General features: G+C 37.8%; 2 pseudogenes; both read left to right on the top strand.

The window, feature by feature from the left end:
* The first annotated feature begins 1,251 nt into the window (after positions 1-1,251).
* Positions 1,252-1,905, top strand: LOC129067115 (60S ribosomal protein L13-like; annotated as a pseudogene).
* Positions 1,906-20,846: 18,941 nt separating this feature from the next.
* Positions 20,847-24,457, top strand: part of LOC129066872 (G2/mitotic-specific cyclin-B2-like) — a 170,181-nt pseudogene continuing 166,570 nt past the window's right edge.

Raw genomic sequence — 24,457 nt, 5'->3', positions numbered from 1 at the left:
TGATTTCTGTTTCCTGTAAACATAGCCTTCTGACATTGATTGATAAGCTTTGCATCCATACCCTTGTGCCTATGGTTCTCAATAAAAGCCTTTGGACACAGGGCTCAGGGCCTTCTCCATTACAGGGAAGAGCCATGTCCCCTCTCCTGGCAGACAGAGACGACTCGTGTGTATTCCCCCATCCGTGACAACCCCAGGATGAGCTCTGCAGGATTCAGAGCCCCGCTCCCTCCTCTGCTGGCTCTGGACAGTGACCCGCAGATCCAGGAGCGCCCCGGGCGGCAATCCCCCGCAACAAAATACAGACAAAGCAATCAAGACAATGTGGCATTACGATAAAGACAGAGCAATGAAACAAAATAGCAAGTTTGGAACTAGATCCACACTTTGACAGTCAACTCATTTTCAACAAAGGAATCATGGCAATTTTATTTTCAAGAAACAGTGCTAAAACAATTAGAATTAGTTAAATATACGGGAAAAAATGAACCCTGGCATCTATTTTAATCTTATTCCAAAATTAAATTTAACGGAATAATAGATCTAAATGTAAAAACTAAAACTAGAAGGACAAATTAAGAGACAAGAAAGATTACTTAGCGAAGTTATATAAGCACTGATCATTAGAGAAACATTGATAAATTAGACCATCAAAGTTAAGTCTTTTAAATAACCTTATCAAAAGGCATTAAGAAAAAAGAAAAAAACCATGAATTGTAAGGAAATGTTCATTCTCTATATCTGACAAAAGGACTTAGATACATCTACATGAAGAACTTCTATAAATCATTAAAAAAAAAGACAACCCAACCAAAAAAAGTGCTCAAAAGACATTAATATATGTCATAAAAGAAGCTATAAAAAGTCAGTAACTATACAGGGGTGAGAAAAAGTAGGTTCATAGTTTTGAGTATGTGAAAAAGTTCATTCTTGTATTAACTGTTTTATTATTTATTAACCTACTTTTGCCCATTTCTGTATGAAAAGATATTAGAGAAACACAAATTAAAATCACAGTGAGACACCATTTCACACCCACAAGAACTAAAATAAGTGTGTGAAAGCAACTAGGTGGTAGAAATGTAAAATGGCATAATTGTTTTTAGAAAAGGTTTCACAGTTTCTTAGGAATCTGAACATGTGTAGCGTAGGAAATCCACTCATTTATTTACTCAAGAGATACAAAAATATATGCCACAACAAGGCTTTCCGACGGTCCTTCTCTTCGGAGAAGACCTGCAGGCAGCAGTCATGGCACCTGCCCAAAAGGGCAAGATCCCACAGCCCCACTTCCTCCGGGATGGCACAATGTCCCAGCCCCACTTCCGCCAGCATGGCATGATCCCACGTGTTACCACAAGGTTTAACCAGCCAGCAGGAGATATGCAGACACAGGGCGCAGCAAGCCAAAGTGTACGGAATCGCCCCTTGCCCTGTGTCCAAGCCCCATCCAGCCCTTAGTGAGATGCCCCATGGTGAGGTACCACACAAAGTGCCAGCTGGCAGGGGTTTCAGCTCCAAGAAGTTAACCTTCACCAAAAGGTGCCCTGGATCATCAGGATCTTGGTGGATCAGAGGAGGTGGGACAAATCCATCGAGTCCCTGCAGTTGAATGTACAGTGGCAGAGGGAGTACTGCTCCACTCACCCTCTTTCTGAGGAAACCCGTCACACCCAAGAAAGGAGACGGCTCTGCTGAAGAACTCAAGTGGCCACCCAGGTGGCAGGACCAGCCATACCTATATGGAATGTTTACATGAAGGAGAAAGCCAGGCTCATCAGCCAGGGGAAGAACTTCAAGGCCTTGGCCAACCTTCACCTGGCCCGCACCGATACCTGGCTCTTTGGCGTCCAGGCAAAAAGAGTCCAGAAAGCTGCAGAACAGGATTTTGAGAAGAAAAAGTAAAGTACTGTTGGCAACTTGTGATATTAAAAAAAAAAAAAGACTTGTATAAGAATGTTCATAGCAACTTTATCCAAAAATGGCCAAAAACTAGAAATAACCCATCTGTTCCTCAATAACAGGATGAATAAATTTTGGTATATCCATACAATGAATACTTCTCAACAATAAAGTTTGGTATAGCAATATAATGACATACTACTCAGCAATAAGAAGGAATCAATTACTAACACAATCAATGCCATGAATACATCACAAAACATTATACTGAGTGAATAATAAATACACAAAATGATATATACTCTAAATGTTCATACAACTTATCATTGGTGAAAAATAAGAATACTTTTCATCTAGGAGATGGGTAAGGAGATGGGGATTAAATGGAAAAAGAACAAAGGGATTTTCCAGGATAAGGGTAATGTACTATATCTTGATATGGCACTGGGATGCACAGGTATGTTAATTTAGTCAGGGCCATCAATGGTACACTTAGTATCTTCTATTTCATTGTACGTAAATTTTACCTCAATAAAATAGGGGTTTCTAGCAAAGATGGGGTTTAAAAGGACCAGATTTACAATCCACCTTAAACAACTAGAAAGCAAAACATAAAATATAAACAACAGTTTTCAAACACTGGGCAGAAAAGCAGTGCAGGACTATATTCCCTTGAGAAGTGAAATAAGCTAAGCCCTACTCTATGCCAACTAATTGCCTGACAGCAGACTCCTGATCACAACGAGGAGGTGGAACCCAAAACAGAGCCTGAATATCTTAGTGAACTGAGATGACTAAGATCAGAAGTCAGAGAGGCTGGAGATACAGGTCAGGATAGAATATAATACAGCAGGAAACTATACAGAGAAAGAGCTCTGGAAATCTGCATAGGAGTTTTCCTCAAAATTTTGGCTACTGATTTGTCCATGTGTGAAAGCAAACCATCCTAAGGCCAGTGGTTCCAATGATTTTATACGTAACAGCAAGTCACAAGGGCAAATCTTTAAAAGGAAGTACATGGGGAAAGGTTAAGCAAAGTTATCCATTTGCATGATCACATATGGCTACTGCTGTGGACAAAACATCTGAGAAAGGAAGGCCAAGGAAAGACAATAGGTGGAAAGGCAATCCATGGAAATGTGGCTCTTCACAAATGTAGACCACACACAGTCCAAAAACAAAACAAAACAGAATTAGTGCTTCCTCCTCATTTATCCTGTTTCAGTGGTTCTCACATTTGAGCCTGCCTTGGAATCACCCAGAGTTTGAAAAACAGATTGGGAGGTTCCACCATGAGTTTCTGATTAATAGGTCTGGAGTTGGCCCCATAATTTGTGGTTCTCACATGTTCCCGGGTAACACTGATGTTGCTGGTCTAAGGGAGTCACTTAGAGAACCACTGCCACACTCTGTTCCTGGAAATATACCACTTTTGGAAGACTATAATTTCTTTCTTTAAGCAAAGGTCCATTCCAAAACTGTTATGACTTTCAATCCAAAAACAAAAATGAAATGAACAATAGAAGATGCTCATATTTTAGGCAGTTTCATTGCTCATCTCACAATAACCTGTCTTGAGTAAACTAGTGTTGGCAAAAAATATGTTAACTGCATGTCAGCCAATTTTGACTATCAATTTTTAAGAAAATGGTCATACTTGATATTTCCATTTTTAGCTTTGAAGCATAGTTTTAAATTTTATTCCCTCAGTATGAAAGGCTTTTTTAAAAATTGGTTTTAGAGAAAGGAAGAGGCAGGGGGAAAGAGAGAACATCGATTTGTTATTCCACTTATTGATGTATTCATTGCTTACTTCTTGTATGTGTCCTGACTGGAGATCGAACCTGCCACATTGGCATATTGGGACAATGCTCTAACCAACTGAGATACCCAGCCAGGGCTGAAAGACATCTTAAACTAGATCCATGTGGTATACATTATAAAGAGGGGGGAGGGAATGACAAATTTTACTACATTAAAAATTTAAAAAGTCTTACTTAAGAGACACCACAAAAAAGTAAAAAAGTAAGTTATGGTCTAGGCAAAGATCTTTTCAATACATATGGTCAATAAAGAGTATATATTCAAACTCTAAAGAATATAAATCAAAAAAGAAAAGATGATCCATTAGAAAAAATGGGCAGAAGTGATGTCAGTCACAGAAAAGCTGAAAAAATGGTCTTAGACATATGAAAGAATGTCATGTATATATGCAAAGAGACATGTTCAAAACTTCACAACTTCATTGTCTGTAATTAAAGTTAAAAATAATCTAAATATCTGTTAATAGAAAAATAGTCAAATTGTGGTGTATTTATGTAATCGAATACTATTAAGCAATAAAAATGAATTAACTGGAGACATACAAATCAAAATGAATGAACCTCATAGTTAAAAAGAAAAAAGCAAGACTTAAAAATGCATATAATTTGATATAATTAATATAAAGAGTACTGTATATTGCTTAGTAATATACCCATACATAGAAAAGCACAAAGAAATGGTATGGGCGACACATTCCAAATTTAGCAATGTGATTACTTCTGCGGAGGAAGGAGGGGTGAAAGCAGAAAGAGGACGGGTTTCTCCTGCCTTGCAAAAATCTGGCTGTTTAATCTGAAAGTTGATTACACTGGTATTTGTTGTATTATTCTTTATGCCTTTTTGTATGTCTTAAAAAGTCATAACATATATTTTAAAGATTTTATTTTCTGTTGGAATGATTGAATATAAGCAAGGGCCCAAAGATAAAATTTGAATAAAGAATTCATGTGGTTAATATAGTTAAGCCCAACCCAACTGCTAAAGAAGGAAGCATTTACTGTGGGTGTTACCATAAAATGTGGAAGTTTTATTTTTAAAGCATTGCTTTCTCTTGGAACACTATTTTTCAGTTTTTCCAAAATTTCTCTGAACTCTACTTCTTCCATGTCTACACAGAAGACACCGTTAATAAGCGGCTATTACCTACTTCCACATTTTAGAAGAGATAAGCAATATGTTGTGTTTATTTTAAAAAATGAACTGCAACACTGAAACTATACACATAGTATTTGAACTATATTTTTAAAGACCCTTTCAAATACAAACAATGTTAGATTTCGATTAGGGTACTGGGTCATTGAGTTCTTATCAGAACCTGAACACCAAAGGATACAATGTGCTGTGGCAAAAAACTTAATCAAAACTTAAGGCATAATACAAACTCCACCACTTCAAGGAAGTCTTCCCCAACCATTTTAGATCCTAGTGATTTTCTTTTTTCACAATTGTTGGAGTACTCATCACCTGAAACACTGATCCTGGCTCTTAATAAGGATCTGTTTTTGTCTTTTCTTTCTGTTAGGATTAACTTCCTTGGGGATCAGAGGTTATGTCATTTTCCCCTCTTCAATCCCCCATTAATACCCCTAAGTAGGTCTGAATAAGTAGGTCTATTCTCACCTGAATTGGGTAGCAGAGGGACTAAGGCCCAGACTTCAGAATGGCAGGCCTGCAGGCTGAACCCAGCTCTGACCTTTGCCAGATAAATAAGAGTAATTGCATCTCATTTTGTCCATGAAATGAAAAATATACACTTGACCCTTGAACAACAAATGGTTTAGGAGGTGCAGACTTCCCACAGAGTCAAAACCAGTATATAACTGTGTACTTACTAGTAACATTCTCATAAAATTGTTTTAAAAAGCAATGTGAATGATGGTTGAAAAGCATGTGTGATAGTACCTGATTACTTGGCTCAAGAATTGTTATTTTTATCACTACTGGTACTACTATTAACAGCTATGGTATTACACTACAATTTATTTAAAGGGAAGAAATGAGTCTTGTAACCACATAATTCCTAATTTTGTGCTTTTCTACCCAATTTTATTAGTTTAACCTTTACACTGAGCAATGTCCTCCTTGACACCCAATTAGTAAGCTTGAATCTAAATGCAATTCTGGTATGACTAGAAAAACAATGAGTTATTCTGTGCCCAAATGCTCACTTTTATAGACAAGGGTAATTGTTTATTTAACAAAAGCTTCCATCATAATTGCTGTTATTAATTAAAGTTTGCACTGACCTTGTATCAGTGATGTGCCTATGAAATTATTTTAATTCAGATCTGTTTTGTAAAATCATAAAAATATAAAGACATGTTCATATATCTACTACAAATACAGGTTCTTCTAAAACATGTACCTCCCTGTCCCAAAAACAGAATGTAAATAAAGCATTCATTTGATTATTATTCTCCCATGTGAAGTTTATTTGCAACACTTTGGTATTTAGCAATTATAGATTTATAACATTCTGTGGAAAGCTCCTTTGTGATTAAAATATATTTTAAAGCTAATTAAAAATAAGTTTAAATAAGTAGTTGTGGGATTTTTTTGCACTCTGACCAAACATGATTCTGCCGATTTAAATTTAGAACAGACTAACACAACACTAACTGCTGACAGCATTATTTGATCTAAATAGACATGCAAACATTCAACAACAAAAAGGCATGTGTTAATAATTCACAGGTCTAGAGTCAACCCTCTTGGGTAAGGAAAATGCATCTTTTTATTTTTATTTTTTGGATATCCTCAGACAAATACCTGTGTAATCCAATACCAGTGTAATCAAGCCCAGCGGAAATCCTTCCCTCTTCAGCCTGCCAATAGACACATCACCTGTTACAATCATATGTTCTGCAGACTTCAGTTTTAGTCCACTAAGACCAGGTGGCCAGCTAGCTAATGTGCAAGTAACTAAACCATAAAAGACATCAAGCGGTCTGGAAATTCAGCACTCCCTGTAACCCCAATAATCTTACCCCCCCAATTCCCTTCAAGGAGATGAATGAGGTGTTCCTAATCCAACCCTGAGAACTCTATCTAGGCAGGTAACATGTATATTAGACTCTGTTCATGCTGGGAGGCAAGCTGAGATCCCAACACCATTCTGCAACTTAACCTACTTGTGGGGCCTAACTATGCTGGGATTTCTGCCTCCCTTGCTGTGTTAAATCCCCTTCATCCACTATCCACTACCTCCAAAGACCATATTAACACAGAAATAGCCAACTAGCTGGGGCCATGATCACTCTGAGACAAAGGTCTCAGAGTTGTAACATACACTGTCAATTAGAAATCTAGACAATAAATAGCTACAGTGAGCATATAAACAGGGAATTCAATTATTTGTTGTTACTTTAAAATAAAAACTTTACCCACGAAACTGTGATCTTAAATCATTAGAAATTGAAGTTGGTGATAAACTACAGTTTTTTCATTTTCAAGTAACATTTTTTAATTTGAAAATTCTAATATTTCATTCCAGGAATCCAGCTCAGACAACTATTCTGTCAGAAAATAGCCTTGCAGCACAAGGGAATTAACTGACCAATTAATTTATGAATCAGCAATATAAAAAAGAACAATTCATAAATTCGCCAGCTGTACCTTTCTTCTGTTCAAAAAAAGGGAAGCATTTCATTGTACTTTTTAATAGACCACAGCAGAAACATAAACATGATGATAATTCATTTACTCAACAAGTATTTTTTGATCACCAGCTATGTCCAGTGAATACAGAAGTAACAGAAATAGATGAATTCTTGAGCTCGCATTGTTTGCATTCTACAGGGGTGGGGGGAGTCACAAAATAAATAAGTAAAACATTTGTAAGCAAATTGTGATAAACACAGCTGAAAACACTAATTCAGGTAAGATGGACAGAGAAGGAACTGGATGCGATTTTAAATACAGTACTCAAGAAAGGCCTCAATGAGTAGATGACTTTTGAGCAAAGATGCAAAGGGAGGTAAGGGAGCAAGTCCAGCTGATATGGACCAGTGTGAAAGAGCAGGCCAAGGAAAGGGGAGGTGACAGGCCTGAGGCTGAGGCTGTGATCTACAGAGCACTTTCCCCAGTACCTTCTTATTAGAGCCCCATAATAATGCTGTATATTAGAGTAGTTATTATGCGCATGTTACAGATGAGGGCCTGAGGCTCAGCTCAGTTTCCACTTGCCCAATGTCACACAGTAGGCAGTAGTAGTGCTGACACCTTAACCTAGGTGTTACGGCTCAGTCTAGTTTTTTCCACTGCACCAACCGCCACACTGTTGTGTCCAATTCTGTGTACTGCAACTTGTCAGAAGCAACAAATTAAACTAAACTCTCATGAAGGGTATTTGTGATACTGATTGGTCTGGAGACATCATGTAGGACTTCTGAAGAAAGAGAAGACCTGGAGGAGCACCACATTTGAAAGGCTGCCAGACAGAAGAGGGAGAAAGGTGTTCAATATTTCTCCAGAAAGAACAACCATCACATGGAAGTTACACAGAGAAACATATCTAACACATAGATGAGTAAGATACCCAGTGATAAGAGCTGTCTAGTCCAATGGGCTATCTTGTCAAGTTATAAAACTCCAGTAACTGGAGTTACTCAAGGAGAGGCTGAATGGCCATCAGTCTGAGATGAAGATAGATTTCAGCATTTCAATACAGTATAGGCTACATGGATCGACCAACATCTCCTCCAAGTCTGAGTCTGTGATTACACAAGCAGCCACAATGTAGTGTGGCAGTTAGAAGTTCCAGCTGTGAAGTCAGACAGCTTGGTTAAAATGCAGTCTCCACCACTTAAAAGATATGTATACTTAACCTCTAAAAACCTTGGTCTGCTTATATGAAAAATGAGAAAAATAATAGAAGCTACTTCATAAGGGCTGCTGTGAGGATTAAATGAGATAATCCATGATAAGGAATTAACATGGTGCCTGGCACACAATAAAAGCTTAGTAAAATTTGGCTTATACAGATATGTGTATTTGGGACTATGTGTATAAGATATACATGTATATATACACACATAAAAAATGTATGCAAATTTGTTTCTCTATGTTCAATGTCCCCAAAACTGAGTTCTCACAGCATAGTAAATTACAATGTGATGAAACTACCATAAGAGTAATAATAAACCTTAAACAGTCAGCATCTTAGCCTAATTATTTCATATTATGTCTCTATTACCAATAAATATACAGGAAATATACAGAAAAGTTTATCTTTTAAATATATGAGGCACCAATTTAAAACTTATGGAAGATCAACATTTTCTTAACTGAAACAACTATTAAAAACTCAGAGCCTTTCAGCATAAGAAGGAATACCTAACGATCTGCACGTAATCTGTATCTAATGTGTGTGTGTATGAAAGTATTCAGGTGTACATGTGTATGTATACACACACACACACACACACACACACTTTCTATTTTAAAATTAGGAAGCTAAGCTGGAAAGCCCACAGTTATGTTCAAATTCTGTTTTTTAACTTTTATTTATTTATTTTCACAGAGAGGGAAAGGGAGGGAGAAAGTGAGGGAGTGAAACATCAATCGGTTGCCTCTTCCACAACCCCAACCGGGGACTTGGCCAACAGTCCAGGCACATGCTCCAACCAAGTGAACCAGCGACCCTTCTCCTTGCAGGATGACACCGAACCAACTGAGCCATGCTAGTCAGGAGTAAGGTTATTTCTTAATAAGCAAAATGATTCCAGATATTTCTTATCAGGGTCAAGTATTTTATGCATGTGTGTCTGTATTAATAGAAAATGAAACAGAAATAACCATAGAAGGATGCATCTGTATGCTGGAATCTGGGGATGCTTCTAGATGGTACAGAATGAGTTGTAATTTTAGACAGATTTGTCATCACTCTTTTGTCTATTCTGGATAAACTGATATTTATTATTCATTGGGCAAACATTCAAAAATGGATTTGAATGATAAAAGCAAGCCTCCATTTTAGGGAAAAAACAGAGACAATGTCACTATTTCTGCAGCAGGGTGCTTTTAGAAAGTCATAGTATGATATGTTATAGAAAAGGAAAAAAATTACTTTCAATACCAGTATTTGTATGATACAACAATATATGTATGAATTGATACCCATTGTGATCATTGATCCTCCCAATAACCTGGTGACATAACTGTTATTATCCATTCCCTTTGACTATGCAAATAGGTATTCAAGGAATAATTTGCTAAAACTCACAGAGTAGGAAATAGAGATACACCCCGATTCTAAAAGCTTTTATCTTTCTGTATTGTCTGTCATGTGGATACATTAAGTTACCATATTTTGCCACAGATAATCTATTTTAATAGATTTCGAGTATAATAAAATTTATTTAGCACTGAAACTATGGTGAATATATGTCATAAACTCTTACGAGCTTGGCATCAGGAAGGGTGATCCAGTCTGTCACACAGTGGCAGAATCAGGAGTCCAACTCAGTCTCCAACATTACAATACTGAAAATTTGATTACTTAATGGTCTGTTCTTAGAAACTGCTTCCAGACACTCTAATAACCTCTTATTAATCCCACATCTACCCTTGAGAGCAAAACAGTATAAAGTCCATTTTGCCCAATTACCCTCCAAGAATTAGAAGTGAGCAATTATGCTCTTCCCCAGTAAAATCTCGCAGAACCATTTCTCACGACATCATAATATTGGGCCTCTTTTCATTGTGACAGCCACCTCGAATTATCCTCTGATTTGTCAAAGTCCCTCTTCAGAGTGACACCCAGCACTAAATCTCTAATTCAGCAATGAACATAGTTACGACTCAAACCTTTCTCTTAATGCCACTGGAGATGGTATCAAGTTGTGAACAGTCAAGTCGCAGATGGACATAACAGAGAAACAACTTAAACTTTTTTTTTCTTACCCAAACTTCTTTCAAGCTAGATCTGTAGATACACAACTGATTCTGTTCGGTACCACCCCTCTAGCTTCCACCTCTCTAGCTTCACTTCTCTCTGCTGCCCATGGGGAATCTAGCCACAGACTACTCTTGCCGTTATTCGAACAAACCACACACTCACAATTGTGAGCCTTTGTGCAGAATGTTTGCTCTCTGACAGAAACACCCTTCCCCAATCCTCTGCCTACAGACTCTCCACTCACCCTTCAAGGCCAGTTCAACAGCCCCTGTCTGAAGTCTGCTAGATTCACCCCTCCTTTCTTTCTCACCCTGACTATTAACTGCTCCCTTATGTGCATTTCCACAGAAAGCTGGAACCTGGAACCATTCTTAAGATAAGGTAGTACCAGATAACCATTTGGGGGTCTCTCTCCCCTACTAGATAGCAAGTGAGTTTGCAGAGGCATGGACTGTGCCTTCATCTTTTATTACTTCTAGCACTGGATCAGTCGGAAAGATTAAGCCATATCATACACAAATGGCTTTGATAAAAGGTTGGAAGTGAAATAGTTCACAGAAAGGAGAGTTAATTCCAGCTAAGGGATCCCAGAAAGCTTCATGAAGAAGACAGCCTGTAAGGGAAGACAGGCAGATTTAATGAAAGAAAGTGAAGGAGACAGACAGAAGAATGACAGACAAAAAGTGAAGGAGATTTAATGATAAGGAAATGAGGGCCTGCTTGGTTATGTGGACAAATGGGAAGGCATCAGCCTCAAAGGGAAACAAACATCTCTTGGATGCCATATATTCACTTTACGTTTAACACCTCACTGAATTATGTCATTTAATAATTCTGTGATGGAGAATTTAGTATCTTTAGAGCTAAGGAAATTAAAGTTCAGAGATGGTAGCCTTCTCAGGAATACCTAGTTAACTGTATTTTTTAATACCCATCTTTCTGCACACGTTCTTTTTACAATACAGATCCTGGGCTTTGGGGGAGGATTCAGTGTAACCCAGATAGACCAGGTCTCCCTGAACTGCCCTGTGGTCATTTTGTGCCAAACTTGATGCTCATCTCAGCTTATCACCACAGCAGCGAACACACACGCATGCGCACGCACACACATCCAGGCACACTAACACCAAAAGCACTGTTAGATGAAGGGTATTTCTTCCCAATGACTTCCAGTGAGACAGGAAAGAGTAACACTGCATATCAATCAACCTTAAAAATCCCCATCAAAAACCATTTCAAATATGTCTTGAAGAGGCAAGAATAGCATAAGGACTAGGAGAATAGGTCTAGGAGCTGAGCATCCTAGCTCCTTACTAGCTGTGAGAACTTAAACAGGTTACTCAGCCTCTCTGTGTCTCAGCCGATCCATCTAAAATGGAAATCGAAACAGTACTTAACATAAGGTTACTGAGGAGATGAAATTAAAGCATAGGACCTCCATGAATCCTATCAGGCACACAGTAAATAGTCAATGCAATGCTTGATCTACTTGAGACTAGTATGTGGTTAAGATTCGATCCCAGGCCAGCTGCCTCCAAAGCATGTGTCTCTGCATGGGTCTCACCATAAACCTACTAGGAGCTCAGGAAAAGAGGCACATGCGGGCTTATGTGAAAGAAGAAAAAGGACCTCTGGAACAGGCCTGGGAGATCTGAAGAATGAGTAGAAGTCAGAGGCAAAGCCGGGACAAAAGCTCACTTCAGATGGAGTGGACAGTCAAAGCAGACAGCAGGAAATGGCATGGGTGTCCACGGGATGGCACAAGGATCTCCTTGAGTAAAGAATAAGATATTTTAGGGAGTAAAGGGAAATAATATAGAAAAGGAAAGTTGAGATCTTTAAAGTCAGTCAGAGGGCTTTGAATTTACTGTGGTGGACAGCTGGAAACAGGTGTCCTCTTCTAAGCAGAGCAGTGTAATGATCCCCGCGGTGTTTTAGGAAGAGAGTTAATCTGGGTAGGATGGAGCTAAGGGACCAATGACAGCCACAGTGAAGAAGGGCTAGAAGGGGAATGAGGCCAGGACGGTTTCGGTGCACACAAAGAATATGGAAAGCTCTGCTCTGAGAGATGTTTGTGAAATGTCAGAGCTTGCTGCAAGATTGGAAAGGAAAGAAGGTGAGGAAAGACTTGAATGTTGTTCCAGTATTAGGCTGGTGAATGGATGGACCCCAGTCAGAAATTCATACTAAAAATATTGGAAAGTAAAAATGTACAAAACAATGATGATAAAATATTTACGCAGATCTCTTGGACTAGTCTCTGAAGTCACTGCCTTAATTCTTTGCTGAACCTGAGCTTTTTATCAATGAGAAATGAAAATGAGGTGAGCACATTAATAATTAAGGAATCCAGGTTACAGCCATTTAGTTTGAATCAGTGCCTTTCTCAGTGATCTTATGCAGTTGTCATATTTTTAGAATATACTGTGAAACTGGAGTTTGTCTATTATTTACACTAAAGATTTTTATGTCAGCAATCTAGTATGAAATGTACTGCCAGGGCCTCTGAACTAAAATGGTTGCTTCATTTGCTATCTAAAATTATGCTATAGTTATTTGCATGCATGCTACATTAGAAGTACTACAATTTGGATCTTGGGAAACTGATTTTGATGAGAATTTATTGGAAATAGATCTAACTTTAAAAACTTAATCATTAAATAACTGAAATAGTGCTTAACAATTATCAAATAAATAGATGGGTGATGGACAGTGGATGATTTTTTAAATTAAAAAGTACAACAATCTTTACAAGAGTGTGTTGTCTAGAAACCATATTTATAACAGACATAGCTTTTTAGGAAGCCACAACTTCTTGAGAACTACATAAGTGTTTTGTACTTTATTATAAAAACACAGAATGTCATCAGAAACTTATGTTCTGCCAACAAACGTTCAACACAATTTATTGGTTATGCCAGGCAGTAGGTACAAGAATAACCCTTTCCTCAGGAGATCTGCCTCTCAAGGAAGGCTGACAAATAAGAAAATAAATAAAATACAAAATAATGCATGAATAATAGAGTTCTAGACAAAGTACACAAACAATTCAGAACAGAAAAGAAAATAGTTTTCACCTACCGTTGTTCCAAGAGATAAAAAGAAATGGATCATATACAATCAGCTATTGTAAAACCCATTTTGAAGAATTTGAAAAGAATCACACTTATGTTTTGTTTTTCAAGTATGAAATAAGGGAAAGGGGCAGTCTCTGAAATATATTTCTGAACAATTATATTAAATATTAAGAAAGTCACATCTCTCTCTCCAACAATCAAAATTACTTTCTAATGGGTTGTTCTCATTATTTTACTCATTCATATTAAACCAAAGCACACATTAAATACAAGGGGATTTATTTTCCGGAGTTCCGCCATGGTGAAAGCAATCTAATAAAAAATGAAATGGAGAATGAGCTCACTGAGTAAATCAGAAGGAAGAATTAAAGAATCTGACAGATATTTTGGAGGCCTGTAAAAATAAATTGGATCTTCATTATAAAAATTGACTTAAATGAATGGTATACTTAAGAACCTAATTTAGAACATTTCCTTAAAGTCTATTTGATTATCAACCATAAAATATTATTCAATATATCATAGTATTCAATATATACTATTTTGTTATATTTCCAAAATGCAAGAGGCATAGTAATAGACATAAGCAGAGAGTGAATGTTCAGAAAGAAAAGGAAAATATTAAAAATCTATCAGTATGCTGATATCTGCCATTCAGATTTCAAATCTAAATAAAAAATTTAGCAAAACACCTTAAATATTGCCTCCTTAAGTAATGAAAGGATTAGTGTACTTTTGATAGTTGAGGAAAAGCAAAAGAAAATGGAATAGCAGAAAGCTCTCTAAAGATCTGCAACTTGTAAATGACTTTATTTTCTTGACAGACAGCCTTTAAGTATAGATAAATCCGACAGCAGGGAAAAAATTAAAGCATCATCAAAGACACAGTTCATATGGTGTAACGCTTAAATCAGCATACGCGGAGAGTATAGAGTGAGGTGGAAGCATGTTCCCCCATACATTTGCAAAGCAAGGAAAGAGGAGGTGCTGACCTTTCTCGTACTCATTCATTGGAGGTAGTAAGCCTTCTAGGTAAAGTTATCATGCTCATGCCCAACTCAGCAGTATCAGACAAACAAGTGGAAAAAGAGGTTCTGTTCTAGACACCCCACTTTTAAACAGATAGAGGTGGTAAAAGAGCCAAAAAAAAAATCCTCTGCCTCAGAATAGAGGAATGGAATATAAATTGGACTTGCTCCATGAAACCCCAAAGAACAGGACAAGGACAGGGGATGCAAGTTGTGTACATATTCTATCAGTCAGATGTGTCTGAAGATGAGTTTTAGAAGTAGTGAGTTCCCTGTTCTGTAAGGTGTTCAAGTACAGAGAAATATGATTGGGATGGAACAGAATGTACCCAAACTCTAAACAAAAAAGTGAAATGAATCACCTTCTGAGTGATCTTTCACCTGAGATCCTGGGATTTTAAGAAACAGAAACATGACACTGATCTTGTAGGGCTTAAAAGCAACAAACAATAGGTGTCTGAAAACAGTGGTAAGAATACTATATCCATCACAGTCCAGGCAGAAAGCTAACTGTACCTCAATTTGGGTAATGTGAGGAGAGTTAATAGACTATTTATAAAAGTGTGGACAACCCAAAGGGTTAACACAGTGTCCCAGGGGCTAGTAATAACAGCAATAGGGCAGGGGCATCCTTCATCTGGGGGGAACCCTAGCCTATAGGGATGAGAGGAGGGAGCAGTTAACAGAACTCGGAGAGAAAATATGGTGAGGAGAGGGCCACCTGACAGGAGCTGTGACTTTTCATCCTACTGGATCATCCTTATGACTGTGGAGGGAGCAGGGACGGGTGTGACCCTGCAGGATGAAGGGGCAGGGAGGAGACGTAGAGGGCCACAAGGAGGTACTCAGCACAGATGCTAGCAAAGCCACATACGACAGGGCAAACATTGAAAGCCCTAGACTGGGTAAGAGACTGGAATATATTCTCTCTCAGATTCCTTCAAGAGGATATAATATTGTATGCATTTTAACTGGTGGAAATTCACAGACCTATAGTTCTTTACTAACACTATAGCACCAGCTCTTTTTCATTCTTTGGGCACTGCCATGGATTTCTTCTTTGAACTAAGCACTCAACTCCAAAAAGTAATATCACCACATACACATTACAGGACCTGGAAATCTGAAAATAGAACCATCTAGCCTACCTTAGTCAGATAATTTTCCCATGATATCCTTGCTAACTCAAGACAAGTCCACCTCTGCTTCACAGAGCTTCCGTCTGACTATCAGTTATTACAATCTATAACACACTCTGTTCAGTAAAGAACTCTCAGAAGTGCTATAGACCAGAGGTTAGCAAACTATGGCCCACAGGCCAAACCTCAGTGGCCTTGCTTCTCTAACCTATGCTTTATTGAAAACCCATGTCCATTCACTTATGTATTGCCTATCATTGCTTGAGCGCTACAACTTCAGAGCTAAATAGTTGCTACAGGAACAACATGCCTGTAAAGCCTGAAATATTTTCCATCTTGCCCTGAACAGAAAAAGTCTAACACTTGCTCTAAATAAAACCTAATGCTTTAAGGATTATAGAACACATATTGTCACTACTAAAACATCCCTGCCTGGGTGGCTTGGTTATAAACCAAGTCATAAAGGTGGCTGTCTTCCTACAAGGTTGTATTCTTACTGTTACAAGGTTTGTTTGTTTTCCTTCTTTCATTGCAATGGCAGATAACAAGAAAGTACCATGTGGCTAATGTCTTCTATTAAAAGTTAACTATCTTCAGATGATGTTCATATTGTCCTATATTATATCTAGTCTTTTGATTGATCAGTGTTCTTCCACATCACAGAAGGCCCATTTTTACAAAAGATCCTTTGCTCTGAATCACACCAAACAAATTTTGACGGGTGACTTTAGGCTATCTTTTGAATTGAACAATAAAATTGATTGTAAATGCACTGAGCCAACACTTGAGTGCTATATAAATGCAAAATCTTTGGAGCAATAGTACCTTTCCTTCCTGCAGACAGAAACATGAGTGGATACTTATTCCCCTATCACTTGATTCAGAGAGCATTAAAATTTTAAGTGAAAGAAAGAAAAAAAAACCCACCCAGCTTTCATTGGCTAAAATTCCTAATAAGAAGGGACAGTATCTGTGCTGGCTCTGGTTCCTTTAAAGGATGGTAAGAGGGTAAGCCAGTGGTGGCTGCGGCTGACTACTGACTTGACATTTCCAAAACCCTTTCCTGTCCCTAAAGGGAATCGATGTAGCATGAATAAAATAAAATGGCCACTTGATTCATATTTAGACACATAGTAAATATGAACTAAACATATCTCAAGCGATAACTGACTTGAGAAAGATCCTTGGAAAGCCTTGGTTCCTAAAAATGTTCCCACCCCACCAACTCACTGATAAAATAAACTTCAAGTGCTCAAGAGAGGGGAGACTGAGCCCAACAGTGAACAGAGAATCAAGGATTAGATAATAATAGTGAGGCAGCAAGGGGAAGGGATGGCTAACTTGGTTAACAGGAGAATGCTCCTTCACGGCACCAGCTTAAACATTCCATCTTTGAAAATGCCTTCCTTAACACCCTTAAACATTGTCAATCCATCTAATACATATGCTCTTAAAATTCCATACTCTTGTTTCACATCAGTTATCACAACTGCAACTATTTTCCTTATTTAATTAGTTGTTGTATGTCTTTGTGTCTCAGTGGTGAGTTTCACTGAGCTTAGTGCCTGTCTGTTTGGAAATCACTACAGCTAACAAGTGATGAGTACTGAAATAAAAAAAAATAAAATAAAATAAAATTAGTTGAGTGACTTAACACATGAATGAATAAGTAAGTGAGCTGGATCCCAAGCACTCTGCTAGCATATAAGAAAGCTCTAGTTATTCTGTGATAGATATACTCCTCAACTCTAATGGCCAATATCTTCCTGTCCTTATACACTATGAGCTATGTTCTAAGAATATATTGGGTTGACCAAAAAGTCTGTTTATTTTTTTTCCATAAAAGACACATTTTTCATTATCACCAGTAAATTTATTGATTTGGATATTTTTAATATGTCAGCTATCTCCCGCTATTGGCTTCTAGTGGGCAGGGGCTAGGGGTGCTGCTAAACATCTTCCAATGCATAAGAGCCCCACAGCAAAGAATTATTTGGCCAAAATGTCAATAGTACCAAGAGACTTCACAAACCACTTCAGACACATGCGATCAGTCACAGCACCGTCTCCATACACTGCACAAATATTTTTTTTTTTACATTTGAGTTTTTACCTTTCTTAAAATAATAAGGCATAATACACTGAAAATGTTGTATATCCTCTTCCATCTTCAATATTAAAGTGGCTGCACAAAAATTCACCAATTTTGGTAAGTTCTTTTTTAAATGCATGATAATATGACAGCTGTCACAATACAATATAACAAAATTGTTTCAAATGAAGTTAGAGACAACTAAGCACTACTAGAGCCACTGTATGGAAAAAATGTAATGGGCTTTTTGGCCAATCCAATACACTAATTGAATACCAACACTTTATATCTTCTCTACCCACCATCTCCTCTCAATTTTCTCAATCTATTTTTCTGTACTGACTTCTGTCTCTCATTATATAATAATGCTCAGGCTGCTCCCAGCTGTTAAAAAAAGAAAAAACAATTGGTGATGGAAGGAGTTTTAACTTTGGGTGGGGAACACGCAATACAATATACAGATGATTTATTATAGAATTGTACGCTGGAAACCTATAAGATTTTATTAACCAAATTTACCCCAATAAAGTCAATAAAAAAGGAAAAAAAACCTCTCTCCAATCAACCCCCCCACTAGAGCTAGCTATTCTTACCAAAGTTGAAAATGACATCATAATTGCCAAATCATACATCTGCTTGCATATTCTCCTTCTACTTCTCTGCAGCATCTTACCTTAATGACCACTCTTCCATTCTTAAAACACTTTGCTCTCTGACTTGAGCGATACTACTCCTTGATTATCCTTCTAGACCATGTTCTGTCAGTTCTATAACCGAATATATCAAAAATGTCTCTACTTTTTCCTCAAACCATTAATGTCTCTTGTCTTTATAACTGCATGAGCCTTCTGATTGATCTCTCAGCTCTGTCCAATCCATTTCTCACAGTGCAGTCATATGTTTACCTCAAATATGCCCCAAAGTGACCTGGCCTAACTGGCTCTATTAAATTATAACTCTGACCTTCAGCTTCAAGTGTCTTTGTATAGCAGAGTTTAATGTACCTTTGACATACACGTGCTCTATGAAAGAGCTAAAATATTTTCTCTGATCTTCGCCACAATATCCACGGGACTCTGAACATCTTTATATGTGTTAAAACATATTTGAGGAAACATCTAAGCTTTAACAGTGCCTCTGAAACACTGGTTTTGGAAATCTGGTTCCAAATACTGGTATTCCTGCCATCATTTATGGAAAAAGAATAAAAACCATACTCAGAATCATCAGTTTGTGCTCCTGACCTTCATTCCCAAATTTTACCTCTTCATTTTGTCAATTGTGGTCCATTTCCCTGTTCTAAAAGTCATCCAGTTTACACAGGTTTCAAATTACTGCATTTGATCTAAAACCCTTCTACAGTAGTAAGTCTCCACAAATAAAAGCAAACATAATAGTGGATAGCAACAAGCAAATCTCTGCCAAGTGACTAAGTCTCATTGAAGCTACACAATATACTGGTAATCTCTCAATTTAATTAGAAGAATGGCAATACAAACAAGCCTAAGAATATGTTCAATGTGTGTAATTAACTAGACACAAATATTGCTATTGATGAATATATCCTACTCATGAAGAGTCCATGTTATGTTTTTTTCTACATTATGAGCATTCTACGCATATTAAAAAGAGTACATTTCTCTGTATTCAGTGGATCCTAATGGAATTCATATCCAAAATGTTTGTGCACTTCCAGACTATGAAGCTATTCAAAGCCTTCCATAATTCACTCCAAGCTACTTCTCCCATCTTATTTCCCGCCACTTCACTCTAGGCCCACTAAAGCCCTGTTTGCTCCACGCATACCTGGCTTTTTGCCTTTACTCTTAATAATCCCTTCATCTGTAAAGTATTCCTCACTTCTGCCCCTATTTTCCCAAATACCTGTTACTCCTCTTTAAGGGCCCGGCTTCTCCAGGAAGCTTTGCTGTCCACAGCATTTTATATAGTCCTTCTAATGCAATTCCATACTTTCCCTTGAATGTTTCTTATATATTTGTGTACTCATCTCTAGCACAAGTCTTTGAGAGCCTTAAAAGAGACTATGTGTATCTCTGACACCCACAGCACTTTTCAGTTCCTCCAATGTAATCGGTGCTAAATAAAAGATTGCTCCATGAGTGGATGTGACAACCTCACCAATGGCCTCAAAACATGGGCCTCTCCTTCTCCAGGAAGCCTCAGGAACCATTTTAAGGGTCAAGCCAAGCTTGAACATGCCGAGGGGCGTGAAGCATACCAGAGAAATCCACAGATTTGGGGGCTGATGCTTCACGAACTCCTGAACCTCCTGTGCAGCTGCGACTGACTAAATCAGGGAGAGAGAAGCCCCAGCAGCATGCGGAGCTCCACACGGCGGCGCACGGCAAACTCAGGTCCGAACTCCGGCCACGCGAAAGGCACGTGCGATCCACCGGAGGAAGAGGGCGGGGCCGGGGCCGTGGGGGAGGGGAAGGGCTGGACTTAAGTTTCCCCACCTACCTTCAGGGCTCCCACAGCTAAGGGTCGATGCCCTCAGTGAGGCGCCAATGCAGGAAGCGCTGGGACGGGAGCGCTGCGGCATTTCCTGTGGTGGCTGGAGGCCGAGTATTGGCTCAGGCAGATGGGCACCCGCCATGTCAGGAGGACGTTGACCAGCCCCACTGCCTCCTGTCCTTAGGAAAATGTGAGGGGGAAAGCCCCAGAGACCACGAGTCCCAGAAAACCCCGCGCCCCACTCGGCACTGACCCCGGTGGCTGCTTGTTGGGACAAGCCCGCTCTGGTAGGTGGAGGGGGAAAGTGCCCTCAGCTCTGCGCGGTAGCCTGAGAGCCCTGGAGGGTACAGAAACAGAAGGGAAAACCGGGTTGCTTTCCTAAAAGGGTGCGCCCCCTTGTGTTCACCGGAAATGGAATCCGGATCTGGAAGAAAAATAAAAGAATCCTTGGAGAGGCTTCTGGAAAGTAATGTATTGATTCTGATGGGAGAGGGGAGGTTAAATTCAACACCTGAGGAAAAGGTGAGTTCTGAAACAACTTTTCCTTTTCCAAAAGTGAAATTAAACTTTTATTTCTTGGAAGAAATTGTGGCTCTTGTAGTGATTTTTCGTACTTTTTTTTTTTCACCTTTCATGTTGTTTTTTTAAAATTGATATTCTAATCTATTTTTAAAATATATGCCCTGTATTGTTTTAAAATTCTTTCATACTTTAGAATCGCAGACAGATCTAAGCATCTTCTGTAGTCTTCGTTAGTGTTACACACAGTACTTCGTTACTACTGGGTAGAAGTCTCAGCATATATTTATGTAAGGTATAAAACATTTCTACATGGAGGTCTGTTCAGTTTGTTTTACTTATAAATGAATGAGTGAACTTTATTACGATATCCATTTTCATCCAATCAGTTATCATTGCTCACTAAATGTTAAGCATCATTGCTCACTAAAGAGAGTCAATGATTTTAAGTCTAATTTGTTTAATATATCATTATTCATTAATCCTGCAGACATAAATTTCAGGTAAGCCAAGAGTGAATTATCTTGTACTCCAAATTAATGAACACTAGATTAATGTTTCACTGTACTCTCTGTTCTTATTTGAGAAATGTAAAATTCAGTCACCATTCATCTATCATAGATATAATCAAGAGTTGAATAGAGGGAAAATTTTGCAGAGTTGCCTTGTGTTGCTGCATGTGTGAAATGCACTTCAATTCTACACATTCATGCAATATATGAATTGAACTGAACTCTTATTAAGGGTCAGGCACTGAGTGAGGCATAATTATTGCCCTTTTCAATGGCACAATCTGGTATTTAAAATAAATGGGCAAACAAACTATCAAAACATAGTTCAATCCCTAAAATCTTATTGGTAAACTTTAGAGTCAGCTTTTAAAAATTTGTATCTTTTCTCATCAAGATATCTATTGGCTTAGATATCTGTTGACTTACATAGATATCTATTGGCTTAGATATCTGTTGACAATTTTTTTGAGCTTATGAAGAGGTAGTGGTTATGGATTTTACAAAAATATATACAGTAGTTCCCCCCATCAGTGGTTTTGCTTTTCCTGATTCCAGTTACCTAAGGTCAAACGTGGCCAAAGTATAGTAAATGGAAAATTCCTGAAATAAACAACTCATAAGTTTTAAATTGTGTGTCATTCTGAATGGCATGATGAAATCTCATGTTGGCCCTTTCCATCACCAGACAGGGGACGGAGCTTGCATCATTTAGTAGTCATCCTGGTTAGCAGATCCACTGTCGGGAATCCCTGTGCTTGTGTTAAAATAACCTTTATTGTGTGTAATAATGTCCCCAAAGTGAAAGAGTAGGGATTCTGGCAATTGGCATATGCCAGAGAGAAGCCATGAAGTTCTTTCTTTAATTGAAAGGGTGCGAGTTCTTGAATTAATGGTGTTTTATCATCTCACTTCATCATGAGAAGGGTGAGTACAGTGCAATAAGATATTTTGAGAAAGAGACCACATTCATATAACTTTTATTTTTAATATTTTTTTAAGTCCTCACCCAGGGATATGTTTATCGGTTTAAGAGAGAGAGGAAGGGAAGAAGGGAGCGGGGGAGAGAGAAAAAGGAGAAACATTGATGTGAGAGAGAAACATGAATTGGTTCCCTCCTGTATGTGCCCTGACTGGGTATCAAACCTGCAACCTATGTATGTGCCCTGATAGGGGATTGAACTCACAACATTTTGGTGTACAAGATGATGCTCCAACCAACTGAGCCACATGGACCAGGCCACATAACTTTTATTACAGTATATTGTTATTATTGTTCTATTTTGTTATTATTGTTTTAATCTCATGCTGTGCCTAATTTATAAATTACACTTTATCATAGGTATGCATATATAGGAAAAAACATAGTCCATATGGGGTTGGATGCCATTTGTGGTTTCAGGCATTCACTGCAGGTCTTGGAATGTATCCCTGCAGGATAAGGGGGTTGGAGGTAGGGACTCCTAGAATGGAAAATATCATTCATGAAAACTATACAAGTTTTACTAATAGTTTTTGTCTTACTTATTCCTACTGAGATTATATAAGTAATCAATACATGTTTGTTTAATATACAGGGTGGGGCAAAAGTAAGTTTACGATTGTTCATATGGAAAACACAACAATTAATAATAAGAATAAACATTGCTTTTGTACTTACAACTGTAAACCTACTTTTCCTCCACCCTGTAGATACAGGTGGATCCACAGTATCTTTAAAAAGTTAATTTGTGCCTTTTAGAAACTACTTTTTGGAAAATGTTGTGATCCGGCTATGTGTACCATGGCCCAAACGACCTTTCTAAAGGTGTTTATGAAAAACAGAGAGAGGTGGAAATGTTCAAAGGGGTATCAGCTTTCTTAGCTCTTCCTGTGGTTCATTGCTCTTGAATGCAGAATATTTGAAGAGGGCTTGAGAGGCAAAACAGAACATTTTAGAAAGCCATGTTCCTCTCATATAACAGGTTTAAGAGAGCAAATTCATTAAATGCTAATCAATCTATAGCAGAAGAACTTATTGATGGTGCCTATGTATGAATTTTCAGGTTTCATGTAAAAACACAAAAGAAAATAATTTATCTCTGTGTAAAACATAAAACCCTGATAGAGAATAGTAACTTATTATTAGCCAGTTTTACCTAAACCTAAAATAAGCAAAATGGATAAAATGAGTGCAGAAAATGTGATCAAAAAACAATACTAATTCTAAAAAGGCTATTATAACTATAAAGAGCAGAATACCTGATGAAATATCAAATAAGAATGTATGTAAATTATGGTTTTAAAAGCCTATTTTAAAAAATGTTATTTGTTTAAAAAAACAATTTGCGTTATTTTATAATCTAAAATTGTGAAAATAGTGTAGGCTCATCTATCAAGAAATAGAGAAACTTCATAGGTAATTCCTAGGCCAACACCATTATGCAGGAGAAAATTAACTCTGTGTTCAATTCAGCAATTCAAGAAACATTTATTATGTTAGGTACTAAGTATAAATAAAAAATGTCTTTGTCCTCAATGATCTTACCACCTAGTAAGAGAGCCAGATTTTGCTATCAAATAATAATAACTAGCAAATACTGAATGCACTGACTATGCCAGGTAATTATGGACTACCCGATTCAATTAATCCTCACAAAATCTTTATGGGCCAGGTACTGTTTTTAATCCTTTTCAAGGAGAAAACTAAAATTTAGATTGGTTTACTCATCCATGGACATTCAACTTGATGACAGTGAAACTAGGACTTCCACACCATTCCATTCTACTCCAAAAGGCATAAACTTAATTTCTTCACTCTATATCCAGGAAACCAACTAGGTCTCTCTTTAGGTGTTACCCTTTAATTCCAGGCTCTATTCAAAGTGTTCTATCCATTAATGTCTTAACATTCTCAGTGGTATGTGAGGCAGCTTGCTCTACAACATTTTTATGTCTTTTAACTGTTCACTAGACTTCTTGGACGCAGTGCTCTCGTGGTTAGACTTCTACCTG

Source organism: Pteronotus mesoamericanus, unplaced genomic scaffold (genome assembly GCF_021234165.1).
Source record: "Pteronotus mesoamericanus isolate MK-2021 breed Mesoamerican mustached bat unplaced genomic scaffold, CSHL_Meso_final contig_20, whole genome shotgun sequence".
NCBI classification, from domain to species: domain Eukaryota; kingdom Metazoa; phylum Chordata; class Mammalia; order Chiroptera; family Mormoopidae; genus Pteronotus; species Pteronotus mesoamericanus.
The sequence above is the reverse complement of the archived record's forward strand: the minus strand, read 5'-3'. Positions and strand labels throughout refer to the sequence as shown.